Raw genomic sequence first — 16,876 nt, 5'->3', positions numbered from 1 at the left:
TAATATTGTCATACTGATGCAAATTGTTCATAATTCTAGGAGGTCCTATTTGACTTGTTATAACGACCCAATTGACCAAAATGAGAAAATTACTTTTGAAATGCATTTTAGAGGTCAAATAATTTCTATGTTTCAATTTTGAGCTTATGAAAAAATTGTTTGATCAGTTTTCAAACGTGACTCCAAATGCAATTTGATGTTTTATTGGTGTCAAGAAGTGCATAGTTTTTGGTACCCCTATTCGTGATCTCATATCTCTGGATCCATGATAGGTGAGGTGCAATAGATTGTACCATTGTGTTCTACTCAAAAAAATGTTTAAGTGTGTCATTTTTCAAATCTTGACGAATCCTTCTACACACTTTCCCAGGTTCATTCCGTTTGCAAAAAAATACTTTTCGACCATTATTTCTAGTCTACAAATCTAAGTAGCCCACTTTGGCCATTCTCCAAATTTTTCCCATTATTCATCATGATCCCTAATTGTAGATTTAAATTTTCCTCATGACAATGAACCAACACCCCAATTTTTGTGCCTCCAAGTGTTTGTTTACCCAGTTTTCAAAGCCAAAATAGAATGTGATTTTATGGTTTTCTAACATGTTTACTTGTAGGCAGTTTTGAGAGGGAAACTTCAATAGTCAATATCTTTTGACTAAGAATTCATCATGAGATGTGATTTGTAGGGTGCAAGAATGCAAAAAAAAGAATCAGTAGGTTTGATTTCAGAGTTCGGTTAGATGATTTGGTTAGTTTTTAAGGCCAGTTAAAGGACCTCTTGGCACAAAGTTGATAGTTTGCATATTAATGGTAAAATGAGTCTTAATGGATGGTTCAGTGCTTGAATTTGATCTCAGTCAATGTTATATGATTAATGGATCAATTTGGTAGTTCAGTTGTTCAAAAATGAATTTTATTTTTAGTCGGACCTACTTTGGGGCTCGACTAATTCCATCAGATTGATAAGATATTAGGAGTTGAATTATCTTAAATGAATGAAACAAAAAGTTTTATAATGAATCAAGCTATCAGTGAAAAATGTACTTTATTGGCATTTTCCAAATTAACTCCAAAGAAATTTCAAAAGGTTTGCTTCAAAGTTATTCCCATTTGAATGATGTATGGAGTGCCTCGAGTGAAAGTGATTTCTAATCAAATAAAGATGGCACACATCCTTGTCGTAGCATTATATAAGAGGCAAGGGATGCAACATTGGGATGTTGAATGTGTCCAAAATATTGGCAAAGATAAATTTACAAGTCAGTCAGCCCCAAATCCATTAGTGAATAATGTAAGAGATCAACGAGATCCAATTGGCAATAATGATAAGAACTTGAAGAAAGCAGCTAATGAGGCAATTGGATGTGGGGGAGCTGAAGCTAGAATGTGAAATCTTCCTTTCTTAGTCTAATGCATTGACCCATGGAGAGATAGATGATGAAGGAAATAGAGAAGAAGAGACGATACTTGATCTCACAAGCTGTCAGCTCCACGACTTAGAGGAAGTTAAACTTCTGGTGCAGTTGATAGAGATAGATTTCAATGCAAATAGACTCAAGTTCTTAGATGAAAAAAAAATTGACCTTACTCGCCTAAAAGAACTTAGTCTAAGGCAAAACCTATTTACCGATGATGCACTTCAACCTCTATCTCAATGGCCTGCTATCTCTGCCCTTCAAGAATTGGTGCTTAGGGACAACAAACTCACAATGATATCTGATATTAGTAATTTTGAGGATCTTGTTATCTTTGATGTATCATTCAATGAGATTTCTTCACTCAAGGGAATATCAAAGGTTTCCCCACTACTTAAGGAATTGTATCTTTCTAAAAATGAGTTACCCAAGATTGAAGAACTTGATGACTTAGATCAACTACGAATACTTGAACTGGGCTCAAACATATTGAATGTGTGGCCGAAGGAGGTTTGGAGAAGAAGGCATATTTCCTCAATCTTAAAGCAACTTTCCATCCATATCTACTAGACACAAGTCATAAACAATGCATGGAGATGCCATAAATGTTATGGAAGAGGGCATAAATAATCTTTTTGCTTTTTATCACATTTTGTTTGAATGGTTGCACTTCAACTTGTTTCAAATGGAGGAGATCCATAAGTGTCAGACTTATCTTGATTGGTTTAGATAAAAAATTTAAACAAGATATTTAATGGCAAAAATTGCCAAAGACATCATTCGAGAAGCAGGGTGACTTTGAACCAAAAATGATGTGGGTTGTGTAGTCTTCACCTTCCTGGGGTTTTTCTATAACTTTTCTATCTAGCTCTATCTATGATATCCTCGACTTCTCATTTTTCTAATTGGCGAGGGGGCAATGAATTTGAATTTTCATCCTCAGTTTGCAATTAGGGAGAGTTGAGTTATAATCAGCTAAAGCCGATGCAAATAAATCGAGGCTAGCTTGGAGGAAAAATGTCACCAATTCTTCGTGTGCTTACAAATGGACATTCATGTGCACAGTTACAACTACAACACCCACAAAGTAAAGAGTCATTAGAGGAGAGGAGTGGTTTTTGAATTTTGACCATAGGGATTTAATCCCACATTGCTTGCACAAAAGGCTTTTTCTTTATTAAGTATACAAGCAGACTCATAAAGAAATGTCTTGAAGACATGACCTTTTAGAAGGCAATTAAAAGTTTGCATGTAGGGCCCCACCTTGTGATCGACTGGAGGACCTTGAAACAAAATTTTGAACAATAGTGCTGACATCATCAGGTGATGTGGACCTGAGAATAAATCCAAAATTGACACATGGCACAAATTACAAGAAAGTAGTCATGTGATGGGCCCAAGATGGTTGCTTCGAATCTTGCCACGTGGCAAGATCTAATGGTTGGCACTTCTTCACATTGTGGAGATGTGGAAAAATTAAGAAATGTGGGGAAGCACTTAGATGCCACGTGGCAGTAGGCCCTAGTCAAATGCTGATGTGGCAAGTATGATCAAAGGATAATGAGGTGCTAATGTGGCATCCTGAGGATGAATCATGTAGTGACAAGTGGTAGAGGACTTCTATCCTAGTGCAAGTTTTGAGGTGCTGACATCGCATGGGGGACATGTATCATGAAGGTGCATCCCCACATGCACAGTTAGTAAGCTACTGGATGTAATGTAGGAAAGCACCTAGCTGACACATAGCAGTGGGCCTTGATCAGTGATGATGTGGTGGTCCAGTCAACAGATGGTGACATAGTGATGATAGGGAAATTTTGATAGCCAATCATAAATTGACACATGACAATGGTTTCAAAAGCCAGTTGGAGGGTGCTATTTGGTGCCTGGGTGGATGGTGACATGGCAAACACTGACCAATGACATGTTGCCATGTGGAAAAAGGGAAGTCAAATTGGTTTGACCCAAAATGCATGGGTAAGACAAAAAATCAAAATTATTAAAAATAATTTTCAAATAGATTCCCATGTACAGTTTTTAATTCAAAATGGATATAACATAAAGTTTAAACTTTAGGATTTTAAAAAATTTTGGATAAAAATTTAAAAAGAAGTGTAGACCAGAGACTGCTGCTAGGGGCATTTTTTTCAAAATGACTTTTAACATGTTTCTAATGGAAAAATATAGCAATATTATATATTGCTAGAATTGGGAGAAGACAAAATTTCTATTTTTGGAGTTCATTTTCGAATAGGAAGCCATCTGCTCAAGATATTTGAAGTTTTGTCCTAGATTCTCAAATTGCAACTACATTTAGGTACTGAGGTTCAAATGTGTTTTCTAGCAGGGTAATGAGCTGAATGTATGTAAAAGATAGTAAAAATATAGTTATGGGCGAGTTGGGTCACCTTCAAGTCAATTAAATCTAGATTTTATCAGCATTCCATGATGCATTTTAGATATTTGTGTGACACAAGGGTTTTCATCATTCATAAGCAATATTTCCAAGTTGGTTACAAAATAATGATGAAAACTAAACCAAATTTCAGGGGTAGAAAGAAGAGAGATGTTTTGCATCATAATATTATTTTGGTGGGACCACTTTCTATTACACCTTTTGTTATTTTGACTCTTCAGAATATGTAGCCATTAGGTTTGTTAGTGGTGTATCTGGCTTTGATTGTTGCATTTTTACTTCAATTTGTGGCTCTCCATTTACATCATCACTTACTAATAACATAATTGTTATATGTAACTCTTCAATTTCTATGTCATCAGTTGGAACTGATGTTCTTGTCACTGAGGGTGATTGTTTTGTTTTGTCTTCATCTACTAAGATGTCACTTGTGTGACTCTCTTCCTAGCCCACACCCTCTTCTTCTGTTTCTATATGTTTTGAAGATACAAAGTCTTCCCTCCATTTGTTGAAAATCATATCATTAGGCTAATCAAAATTTAAGATTTCATTTTGCTTTTTGATCACAAAGCCTCCTATTTTGTCTATTTCAACAAATTCTTTTCTAATGACATTGTAGAACAACTGTGCTTTGACAAATTCTTCATTGGTCATTACCCACAACACATGCCCCTTTTCATTAATGACATCATTCATTCTGTGGCATAGTAAATTACCAAATTCTTTCCTCCACTCTTCCTTATCTTTTATTTTATCAATTTTTTTTAAGTGCACTAGGAAAAAGATCAAATTTCTCTCATATATATTTAGAAAGGAAAATCATTATTCTCTTTTGAATAGCAACCATTTTCTCATCAAATTTTGTCATATTGTTGGTTATATCAGAAGTCTTCTCTATTTGTTCACAAGATAGATGGATGACTGAGATATATATAAGAGGAATATCTTTATCTCTTGCACTCCATTTTTGCACAATGGGCTTTAGTGTGTCTTCTGATGGGAAAATATAGTGATATTATATATTGCCGAAACTGGGAGAAGATGAACTTTCCATTTTTGGAGTTCATTTTTTGCACAAGAAGCCATCTGCTCAGGATATATGAATTTTTGTCTTAGATTCTTAGATTGCAACCACATTCAAGTATTGAGGTTCAAATGTGTTTTCTAGAAGGGTAATGAGTTGAATTTATGTAAAAGACAGTAAAAATGCAATTATGGGCAAGTTGGGTCAGTTTCAAGTTAGTTAAATCTAAATTTTATTAGCATTCCATGATGCATTTCAGATATTTGAGTGACACAAGGGTTTTCATCATTCATAAGAGATATTTCCAAGTTGGTTACAAAATAATGATGAAAACTAAATCAAATTTCAGGGGTAGAAAGAGGAGAGATGTTTTACAACAATAAAGAATGGAGATTCAAGTGGACACATGTCACTTCCAGATCAGATCCAAGATTCCATTCTTCCTCTATATATTTCTCTTTCTCATCCATTGTAACGGTTGGTAGTTTTCTCTATGAAACTAGTAGGGGTTCCAATTTTTTACTATGAGACCAGGTTGTTGTTGGTTTTACGTCCTGTCTATTGAGTAGAGCTCTATCTGTAAAGGCCACACATCTATTCTTGTGAAAGTTTCATTTCATTTCATGTATTGTTTCTTTGAGATAATTAAGATTGATGATAGATCAAATAATATATCCTCAGTTTCATTTAGTGTTACCAGTTAATGTATTTAGTCTTTCCAAGGATAAATACAAAAGGGGATTTATAATGAATTATCTATATCTCTTATTCTATCTCCTAATTCTTCATATGCTATTAACTTTGTGATTGAATGAATAAGGTTCATTAAATTTAAGACAACTTGGATGAGTTGTGTGTCAGATCTATTATTGCTTTTAATTCAAGGAGTTAAGTAAATGCTTCAATGATTTGATAGGGTTTCTGGGTGTATGGAGGGGATGCTAGTAAGAATGGAGTTTGGGGATTTTAGTTGATAAACTTAATTGTAAGGAAATCAAGTTAGGTCATCCTGCTGGTAGTGACTCTATATTGCAATGGATAAGGCACTGATCACTAAATCAGATGTAAGCTGATATGAAGGTCATTTGGACAAATCTTTTTAATCAAATCAATTCATTTCTTCATGTTTTGTAGTGGGCTAAAAGGAATTAATTCTCACTTGGCTTATGGGTTCATAGGTTATGATTTGTACCCATTTCATTCCTATGTTATTACATAAGTATTAGAAGATATAAGGGTTTCATCTATTGTAAATAGATTCAGATTATATGTTTATTTGCACTGGTATAATATATTAGAATCTCAAGGTTAACCAACCTAGGTTTTGCAGAGCATGAAGTGAAGGAGTTATGCCTTATAGTTGGCCTCAGATTGTAGTCGAGTGCATCCATCCTATGAATTTTCTAGCCTTATGTGTATTGGTTTGGTTTCTTGATTAACTTTAAATCTATTAAATCAGGAACCAACAGGTGTGATATTGGGATCTCCATCATGATGAGCTTCTTTAACCAATAAAGCAACACTTTCCCATGTTAATGAGTGACCATTTTTTGAGATCATTCAATCCATAGAATCATCTAATCAAGATTGTTTGTAGTATACAAATGAAGAGAATCCACTCATGCATAACTATATAAAATAAATAGACCAGTTAGAAACAACTTATATTGATGATGGATACGAATTAATTAACTACAATAACATCTTATAATTACCTCTCACTTTCCTCAATCTACCTTGGCCCATCAAGTACTCCCCTTCATATCTGTTAATGGATTTGGGATCCCAAATACAATCTACATGGATCTTTGATGCAAACTTCAGAAGATATTTACTAATGTAAACAATGGTCTAGTAGACCATAAATCCCTCGATCATGGAACCCTCAGGACATGTTGTCTATCAAACCAAACCCTTCAAAAATTTAAGTGCCTCTCAACCATCCACATTGACCTAGTTGGTATAGGTCCACACAATTTGATCTCCTCAACTAGATGTATGAGGCAGTGTTCTTGTGCATTGAGAAAAGTTGAAGGTAGACACTTTTGCATCTTGCACAAAAGCTGAGGAATTATTCTTTTCCATTTCTTTATGTATTTTTTATCAATTTCTTTAGATGACAACCACCTAGATGATATTCATCACGCAAAAGTATATTAGCGAGACTAGTAATACTTCTATACAAAAAATCTAACAAATAAAACTTCTAACCTCATGTATTTCCCAAGATCATATATAATGTGTTTAACACTCATGTTGTCGAAGTTATGTGGGAGAGATAGAGGTAGAATGTACTATAGTAATAATAAAATGATATTTCAATATATTATAAAATAGAACAATCAAATGTACATAATGTTCTACAAATTTATTGTAAATAGAGAAGAACATGACTTACCTTGACGAAGGTATGCCAATCATGTGTTTTCAACCCCGACCCAAAATCACATTTCTTTGATATGAGACTGCTTATATTTGCAGCAAATCTTGTGGGAAATTTAGTTTTTTCTATGACTTCATATATGGCATCAGTTTGTTGCTGCATTAATAAACAAGGAATGATGCTCATATTAATCTGGTTTCCATCTCTATTTGATTCAATGAAAAACTTCAATGCATGATTGGATTCATTAAGAAATACTATCCAGAGTATTGAGAAAGAATATGGAGCTTTGGAAAGATTCTTTCAAAAAGAACATAAATAAATTCATTATTACTAGTGAGCTTGGTGTTGGAAAAATTTCAATTGTTGAAGGACTTGCTTAACATATTATACAAGGAGTTGTTCCTGAAGTACTTATAAGCTAGAAATTTGTCTCAATAGATATGGATGCACTTATTGCTGGAACTAAATTCTGTAGAGATTTTGAAATGATTAAAAATAGTATAAAGAAAAGTTATAGCATTGAATGATCACATTGTTGCTTCCATTTGAAAATACACCAAATCTCAAGTCACAAGGAGAATGGATTGGGACTTACACTAAATCTTATTCTAATGCAAGACTACAAAATTTGGAGTCAATCTTGGTAGAAATTAAGATTAGATTTCTCCCAGCAGTTATAGCTCATAACTGTAAATCTAAAGATGCTATAGCAGAATGCCAAGAGGACTTTCAAACTTGATTAAAGAAAATGATCAGAAATGCATCTTATGGAGGAATTAGATGAAATTAATGAGTTTTAGGGCTAAAAGTTGTTTCAAATATTGGTCACATCAACATTAAAACCCATAACAACATGCTTTTCTTCCTTACTTTATTAATGCAAGCAAAAGAACTTTAAATACATCCATTACAAATTCCTAAACAGAAATCATCCTTGAAGATTTTGAAATAAATCATTATCCCAAAAAAAAATCCATCTCTGTGATTCCCAATACAAATATTTATCATGAAGAGGGCTCATTAATGGAAGATGGAAACACAATAACCAAATTGAAATATAGAGAAGAATGGAGACAGACCAAGCCAATGTTGGAAATGAAGCAATGATAGATATGCAAAGGATAAAGAGGATGGTGGTACTCCTGTGGTTCAATGCATAGCAGAGGAAGCATCCAAATTAGAACCAATCTTTGTAGTCTGATAGGTTCAATCAATTAAAACTTTTGAATATAATGAAGATGCAAAAGAAAGTCACAAATGAATATTAAAAGGTGTAAGACATCCAAGTCCAAGTGCACCTACAAAACCAATATCAAGTCTACCCCAATATCAAGTGCATTTTAGATGAATAACATGAAGGCATAGACCCATTTTATTATCATTTTATACCATCAAGGGCACTTTTTTGGTTCAATAAATGCTTAAAAATCTTAGATGGCTAGGTCTTTATAGAATCTAATCGAGTCATGAGCTAAGTCAACTAAACTGGTGAGACATTGAATCCTTGTAAAATCTTGATAGACAACACCTCAAACTAAATGTTTCCAATAGGCTCTTCTAGCGGCTGTGCATACATATCCATTACCAAGGTATCAACACCTCCATGGAAGATTCCTCACTAACACTCTCAGTAGGAGATCAAGGAAGAGAAATAGCTTAATGTCCACAAGTCTCCCAATTTTTTTCTAGGGGTTCTAATTAATTAGGAAATCTATTCAAAATTGGGTAGTACGAACAATGTTTGAATCGCCATAATCAATGGCCAAAGTAAAAATTATCTTGAATCTTTGTCCTAATATTAAGCAAGTTGCAAACAAAAATTACCTTGAACCCTTACAACGAAAATGAAAAATACCTTTAACGCTTACATTGAAATTAAGCAAGCAAATAGAAGAGGACGAGATCTTTCCTTGAAAGCAAGTTCCAAACAGAAGAGGACGCAGATAATGCAAATGAATCCATTAACATTACCTTGATGGCATTGAAAATTTCTTAATTAGTCACACCTGACGCCTGCCGCCCACACTTTGCCACGTGATATGAAATGAACTTTCACTTTTTTTTGTTTATATCCTGACATCGTCAAAAGTTCGATTGGCTTCGATGCCAATCGTAACTGTTGTCAAAATTTTGATGTTATCGGGATCAAATTTTTTTAAAAATGAATTTGACAAGCCAAATTGGCTTGCCGTCAAAAATTAACGTCAAAAATTACTCCCAAATGTATTAGTGTATTTTTTTTTCCAAAATTTTTGTTTATTTCGACTACAAACTATGCAAATCATGAAGATCAAATGCTGACATTTTCGAAAAAATCAATGATGTTTTCGACTTTTTGAAAATTGATCAACTATACATTGAGTAGGGAGGATAGCCACATCCCTTTCTTCTCACCCATTATAATGATAAAAAGTACATATTTTTAAATTTTTATTTAAAATAAAGCATACATAATAAATACAAGAGGAGTTTACAATGACATTAAACCTATCTTTGTCGATGACTTTCATGATTTGTCTAAAACCACCTTGATTTAAGTGGTACAGGCTTTCGTCAACAAGTTGCTATCGATTCTAACTTTTCTTGAAGTTCTTTGTAAAATTAAAGTTTGAAAAGTCATTTTCATCTTCAATCAATTCGATTTAGAAAACGACGGCGATGTTATCAAAAGAGATAAAATATGCTATATAGGGTAAAATAGGAAGAATCTTGACATTGTAGGTTGTATTTATGAATATACATCTATTCCTCTTGCGGCCTGTCTCTATTCACATTATGAATTCTTAGTGAAGTTGAAGAAATTCCCATTGGGAAGCATGCATGTTTACAGATAACATCAGGTTTATTGTCTTGGTTTGGTCACTTTGGTGAAATGTAGGGCTTAAAGGAAGCATCCTACTTATAGGAGCTAATGACGTTTGTCAATGATATTCAAGACTTATCTAGATTTAAGGATTCGCTAATAAAATTCATACAACTTCAAACGTCAACAATGCCAATTGAAATAAATAATTTGGAACATTCTTTGAAGGTGCTTCTAAAACTACTTATGCTGAAGGCTCATTTGTCCTCTTCAAAGCAATTTGACTGAGGCGATCATATGGCAAGGATAGGAGTCTATGAAGTCATTACAAGATTAAGATTTTACGCGCCCAAGTCAATCACGCAACAAGGTCTAGAATCCCATGTCCTTTCTGAATACATCAGCGTTACAAGCGCCCCAAGATCATCATATGAAGGTTCCTCAAACATAGTGGGTCACCCTGCGTTAGAAAGAGACAGCCATTTCTATCAAGATTTTTAAATTCTAAAAAGATGATTGTAATCAATTTTTGGATTAGATTATACAAGAATTAATGTATCAATATTTTCCCTTACATTCTGTCAACTATTATTAGAATGAAATATAACAGCTGAAGTAGAGAATCTTTCTCATAGTTCATAGCCGAGTTTGAATCTAAAATGTTGATAAAAAATTTCTTACATAATTTAATCTAAAAATCAACCTACAAACTATAATCAGCATCTCTCAACCTTCTACCAATCATTATGAAATTCTCTTCACATTTGCATTGCTACATATGATTCATCTTTTATCTATTGTCATACTAGATGATTGAAATAAATTTTCCAACTATGCCTAATTGGGATCTCCCACAAAATCTAGAGTTATCTCTCTTGTTTCTCGTCTTTCTCTCCCCTTACTAGTTCTCCCCCACCATCTCTCCCATGCTCCCTTACCTTTCTTCCTCACCCCTATCTATATGCTTTCAATCTCTCCCTATCTACTCCTCTCTTTCCCACTAGATTATATATTCTCTCAACTCTCTATCCCTTCTCTTGATTCTATTTTTCATTTACACCCTTTGTCACTCTATTCCTAAGTCTCTTCCTCCCCCCTTCCCAATTCCCATTAACCATCCAAAATGACATTGAACCTAGCCTTTGTCAATGACTTTCATAACTTGTCTAAATCTACTTTGATATAAGTAGTACAATACTTTGTCAACAAGCTACTATAACTTCCAAACTTCATTTAGTGTTGTTTGTAAAACTAATGTCAAAAAATCGTTCTTCATCTTCAATCAATTTGATTTAGAGGATGATAGAGATGTTATCAAAAGAGAAAACATATGATATAGAGTAAAATTAAATCTTGACCAAGAAGAATCTTTCCATTTTAGATTGTATTTTTCAAATTATATATATTCTTGTTGTGGACTATCTCTTTTCTCATTATGGATAGTTAATCAAGTTGAAGATATTTACATTGAGAAGCATGTGTTTACCAATTACATCAGGTTTGATTTGTCTTAGTTTGGTGAAATATAGAGCTTAAAATGAGGTATTTGTATTTATATGAGCTAATATTTGTCAATGATATTTGAGTCATCTAGATTTAAGGATCCATGTATAACATTCATACAAATTCAAATATCAACAATAAAAATTGAAAGAAATGAGAGCCCACATGGTTTAAGTTGTTTGGTAAAGTTCTAGAAACATTTCTTGAACTTTCTCTTAAAACTACGGGAAAAGACCCATTACCCTCATACCTCAACTTCATACACCTACATATCCTAAACTACAGATCAGCATATGACAATTTTTTTTGTATACATGTCAACTATTTAAAGCTAAGGTTTCTACTTCTAGGTATTCACAGATCTCTTTGTAGAGATTGTTGAACATAGAATGGTAAAAAAGTATCCATTTCAAAGTTTCACATGATACTCGCTATTTTCCTCACCACTAGTTATTCAATCAAAAATTTTAGTAATTTTGGGAAAATTGCCCACTAGTCTATACAAAATATCTCAATAGTAGTGCCAAAATGGGCCAATTACTAACCATAAAAGACAAAAAATGATCGGCTATTAGTACATAGCTTATTAGCTATTAGTGCATATGTTTTCAAGTTTTGAGCTCTTTCTAATACTATAATTTGAGGGTCAAGGGGAAAAGAGGGCAATGATTATTGCCCTAACGGTTACCATTTCATTTCCATTAGTCATGTTTAAAATCTATTTTTCATCTTCAAATCAATTTGATTATGGCAATTGTAATGTAAAGAAAGTTTTCTCTGAAGTCATTACGAGATTAATATTTTACATGCCCAAGTCAATCATACAAGAAGATCTAGAATCCCATGACTTTTCTAAATATGCGAACATTACAAGAACCATAAGATCATCATATGTAGGTTCCTTTTAACATAGAGAGTCCCCCTACATTAGAAATATCCAACTACAATCAACTTTATCAAATCTTTATAGTCTATACTAATGATTGTAATTTTTTTAAAAATTAAATTGTGTAAGAAGCAATACATCAAAGTTTTAAGTCTCAATTCATCAAACATCATTAGAATGATATGGAATAGTTGAAGGAGACAAAATCCTTTTTGATGATAGTTAACAAAGTGTGACCCAAAATGCTGATCCAAAAATTCTTACATGGATTAATCTAAGAAGTGATTACAACTATCAATCTAGACAACCTAATTAGTATCTCTCTACCTTCTATTAATCATTGTCAAAATTCTCTTCACATCCGCATTATTACATACAAATCATCTTTCATTCATTGTCATACTAAATGGTTAATGTAATTTTCTCACCAAACCTAATTTAAGGGTCAATCCTTCATGTCGAATATTTTTCCATCATGATTATAAATTGAAAGTTTCTATTTATATATTAAGTGTATTTTTTAAAGCTTGGAATATATATATATATATATATATATATATATATATATATATATATATATATATATATATATATATATATATATATATATATATATGACATAATTATATTGAAAATGATCTTAGTTGAATTCCACTCAACGTAGAATATTATATTTATTGAAAGTATGTCTAATATATTGTTGTAGTCTCTATCTTGTGAAAATGATAACAATTGACATATGAATCTTATAATTGTTTTTCAATTATTTCAATAAATCAAGGGATGTGTGTTTTAATTTGCTTCCACCTTCTTCATTAAGAGTATATTATTTAATTAATATTTTTTCATCTCTTTATTTTAAAGTGAAAATAATACAAATTCAATTGTAGTGTGAATTGTCGGTATGTGTACTATATATTATCTTCAATTTGACTAGACATATTTATGGAACTCAATGAATCTTATTTCTTGGAAGCCTTTCATCTATCAAGAGATGGAAGTATGGAAAGCATACACTGACAAGGATAAAAAAGGAATCATATCTTTACATCAAAGGTGTATCCATTATGAAGTTGTCCAATTTCAATATTGAATCTATGGTTCAAATTCCACTAGAATTAACACAAGATGATTGAAACAAATTTGTGCATCTATCACTTTTCAATTAATTTGTATGTCTTATTGACAAAACATCTCACGTTCTCATGTTTGACATTGGTAGGTATAATGGTGATTTTCATAGCCCATAACATTTTTTTGTGACCTCCACTAATTTGATTTTCATGCACAATCATTCTAGGTTAGGTGAGATTTTTTTCCTGATTTTAGGCACCATGTAGTTTAAAAACTATCAAAACCTTCACTCTAGTAATCTATTTAAACTTAAAAATTGTTAAAATATCTAATGCCAACTCTTAGAGTTAGAAGACAAAAGGACAAAAGGGTGTGATTGGGAATGAATTTGCATTTGTGTTTAGAGGAGAAAAAATCTCTAATTAAAGGAGTTCATGGACATAATACAATTGATATAATTAAATTTAATCAATAAGATATTGAAAATGTAGGAGTTTTATTAGGTTTGATTTTCACATTAAAAAAATATTTTTATGGGAAGGATTTACATTTTGTACAATAATTGATTTGGAAAGAAGATTCAAGTTTTATTTCGGCCATTGAAAAAGATCTAATAAGCTATTTTTATTTCTTTAAAATAAAACTTTAAGTAAAGATTTAGGTTTATAATATGAGTTGATTTGAAGAAAGATTTAAGGTTTTTTAATCTATTCTTAAAATACATTTATAATTTATTTATATGCTCTTAAAAATAATTTATGTTGATTTTTTTATGGGTAACAAAAGTTTATTTTATTAAAATCAGAAAAAATGTTTACATTCAAATAAAGGATCATGGATCCAAGACCTACATACTACCTATTCAAGAAACACAACCAACAACCTATTGAGTTCATACAACATTCATAGTGACACAAAAATATGGGAATTCAAAATAAAAGACCCCACCAACTAGATATAACAAAAAAGAATAGAGAGCAAACTCAACCCCTGAACCATTTCACCATTTCATCTTTTAAGAGGATAAGCTTCAGTAGCCCAAATAGCCATACCCTCACTCTGAACCTTCTTCCTTCCTGCACTTGGAACATGCTTGGGAAGAAGGGAGATGTCTACACTAGACAGAGGAGCTTGCCCAAGACCAATTCCAAAAGAAGAAGTAGGTTCCAAGTTCCTTCAGCATGTTGTCCATCACAAGACCTAGAAGTTGATGTCGCACTATCAACACCACTCTCCAGGCTCATTATGCCCTCCAAAATCTTCAAAATTTGAAATCTTATAGGGAATTAACTTTGAATAAGAGGAGAACCATCCTTTTCAAGCAAGCCATACGATTTCATAGAAGTAACTTTATGACACCTCACCACCCTGTCACCAATCAACAACCTCGCCCATTCAGTAGATTGTGCACAGATAAGAAGATTTCATCATCCCTGTCACGCAACACAAAGATGGATCTTTGGGGGTGCATTAGACAACCAAATTGGAAGGGGCTAGAACTCTCCACATTTTCCACCAATGAGACACCATGGGTAGTCCATGCCTCCACTCTATTTTGGCTCGAGACCCACTCTCACAACATACACGACTTCATGCTAGATTTCCTTTTCCATCTAGTAGCTTGGCCTTCCCATTCATGAATTATACCTTGAATCCAATGTTATTCAACTATTTTGCAATCAATAGATTATGTTTCAATCCTTCAACCCAATAAGAATTATCACATTTGAATTCATTAGTGAGACAAATACAACCTTTTCCTTTTATACAATATGGTTAACTATTTCCAAACCTTACACTTCCACCATCACAGTGTTCCATATGTTCAAACTTTGTCTCATCACTAGTTGTATAATGAGAAAAATTGCTATTAATAATCCATGTATCATTTTTGCTAACATGAGAGATAAATGTCATTTTACCTGCTTCATTATTAGATTCATCTTTTACAACAATATAGACCATGTTTCATCATCAAAAATTTTATATGAGTCTTTAGCTATGAAACAAGACTTCTTACCTTTTTCCTTGTAATCTTTCTTGCCTTTATACTTGTTGTTCTTCTTTTCATATTTGACTTCTCTATTTGGACATCTTGATGTAATGTGACCAACTTCTTCACAAGAAAAATAGATTAGAGGAATTTTACCTTTGTATTTTCTTTTTCCTTTGGGATACCTCCTTGCAAGCAATGCTTCGATGGCTTCATGATTGCCACAACTAGCCTTTTCTTCACTTTTAGATTGTTTTCCTTTAGACTTTACATCTTTCTTCTTGAGTGATGACTTGGCTTCAAATGCTAACTCAAGATTGTTACAACTAAGAACATAATTATCATAGTTATCTAGCTCAAATGTTGTCAATATTCCCACTAGAGCATCCAAGGTTATCTTATTATTTGGATCACATCTCATCTCTTGAATAGAAGACATTCTGATTGCATAGATAGGAAGAAGGGTTTTGAGTGCTTTTTTTTACCACTGTTACATCTTCAATTGTTCCTCCAAAGGCTTTGATTGCACTGCCACTAGTTTTTACTTTGTCAACGTATTTTGTAATATTTCCATCCTCTCTCATCTTCATTTGATCAAATCAACCTCTCAATCTTTCTACCTTGGCTCTTCTCATACTATCATCACCTCCACAGATATCCTTTATCATTGTCCACATCTCATGAGTAGTAGTACTCTATTTGACCTCATCAAATTCAACATAGTTAAGAGTTGATGCAATGTTAATCATCATGATATTATGATTCTTCTTTTTAGCTATCTCCTTCATAGTCATTGTTCCAATAGGAGCCTTGTATTTAGCATTCAAATATTTTAGACTTGAATCACTGATGGTCACCAAATGTATCTTTATAATTTTATGTCATGAATCAAAGTTATCCTTGTTCAGCTTGGGCATCTCTCTCCTATAAGACATCCTGATCTTTTTCTTAGGTCATTGAAACCTTCTCTGCAAGCACCAAGAAGATTTGATACCAATTGTTGGAAATATAAGAGGAGTAAGTGAGAGGGTATGGGTGAATCAGTTACCATTAAAATAAATCCTAGATCCCTTAGATCTCAATACAAAACATAAACTCTACTGAAACTCTTGTTACTCGGTTAACACATAGGCACTCGGTTAACACAAACAATATGTTGTAACTCAGCAAGCACTGTAATATCAACTGTTACTTGGAAAATACTAAACATGCAAATATTAAGATATTAACTATGATTAACCTTAATTAACTTAGTTGCATACACATAAAAATAAATATCATGAACACAAGTGAAACCAAGATTTGATGTGGAAACTTAATTTGGGGAAACCACCAATTGCAACTAGTTACTGATTTTCACTCTTTTGAGGTGAGCC

General features: G+C 32.8%; 1 pseudogene; it reads left to right on the top strand.

Annotated features, from left to right (window-relative positions):
- Positions 1 to 1,349: 1,349 nt before the first annotated feature.
- LOC149540549 (protein phosphatase 1 regulatory inhibitor subunit PPP1R7 homolog) lies at positions 1,350 to 7,980 on the top strand (annotated as a pseudogene).
- Positions 7,981 to 16,876: the final 8,896 nt, after the last annotated feature.

This window comes from Cupressus sempervirens, chromosome 9, assembly GCF_028749045.1.
Source record: "Cupressus sempervirens isolate cs-2001-9-10 chromosome 9, ASM2874904v1, whole genome shotgun sequence".
Classification (NCBI taxonomy): domain Eukaryota; kingdom Viridiplantae; phylum Streptophyta; class Pinopsida; order Cupressales; family Cupressaceae; genus Cupressus; species Cupressus sempervirens.
The sequence above is the reverse complement of the archived record's forward strand: the minus strand, read 5'-3'. Positions and strand labels throughout refer to the sequence as shown.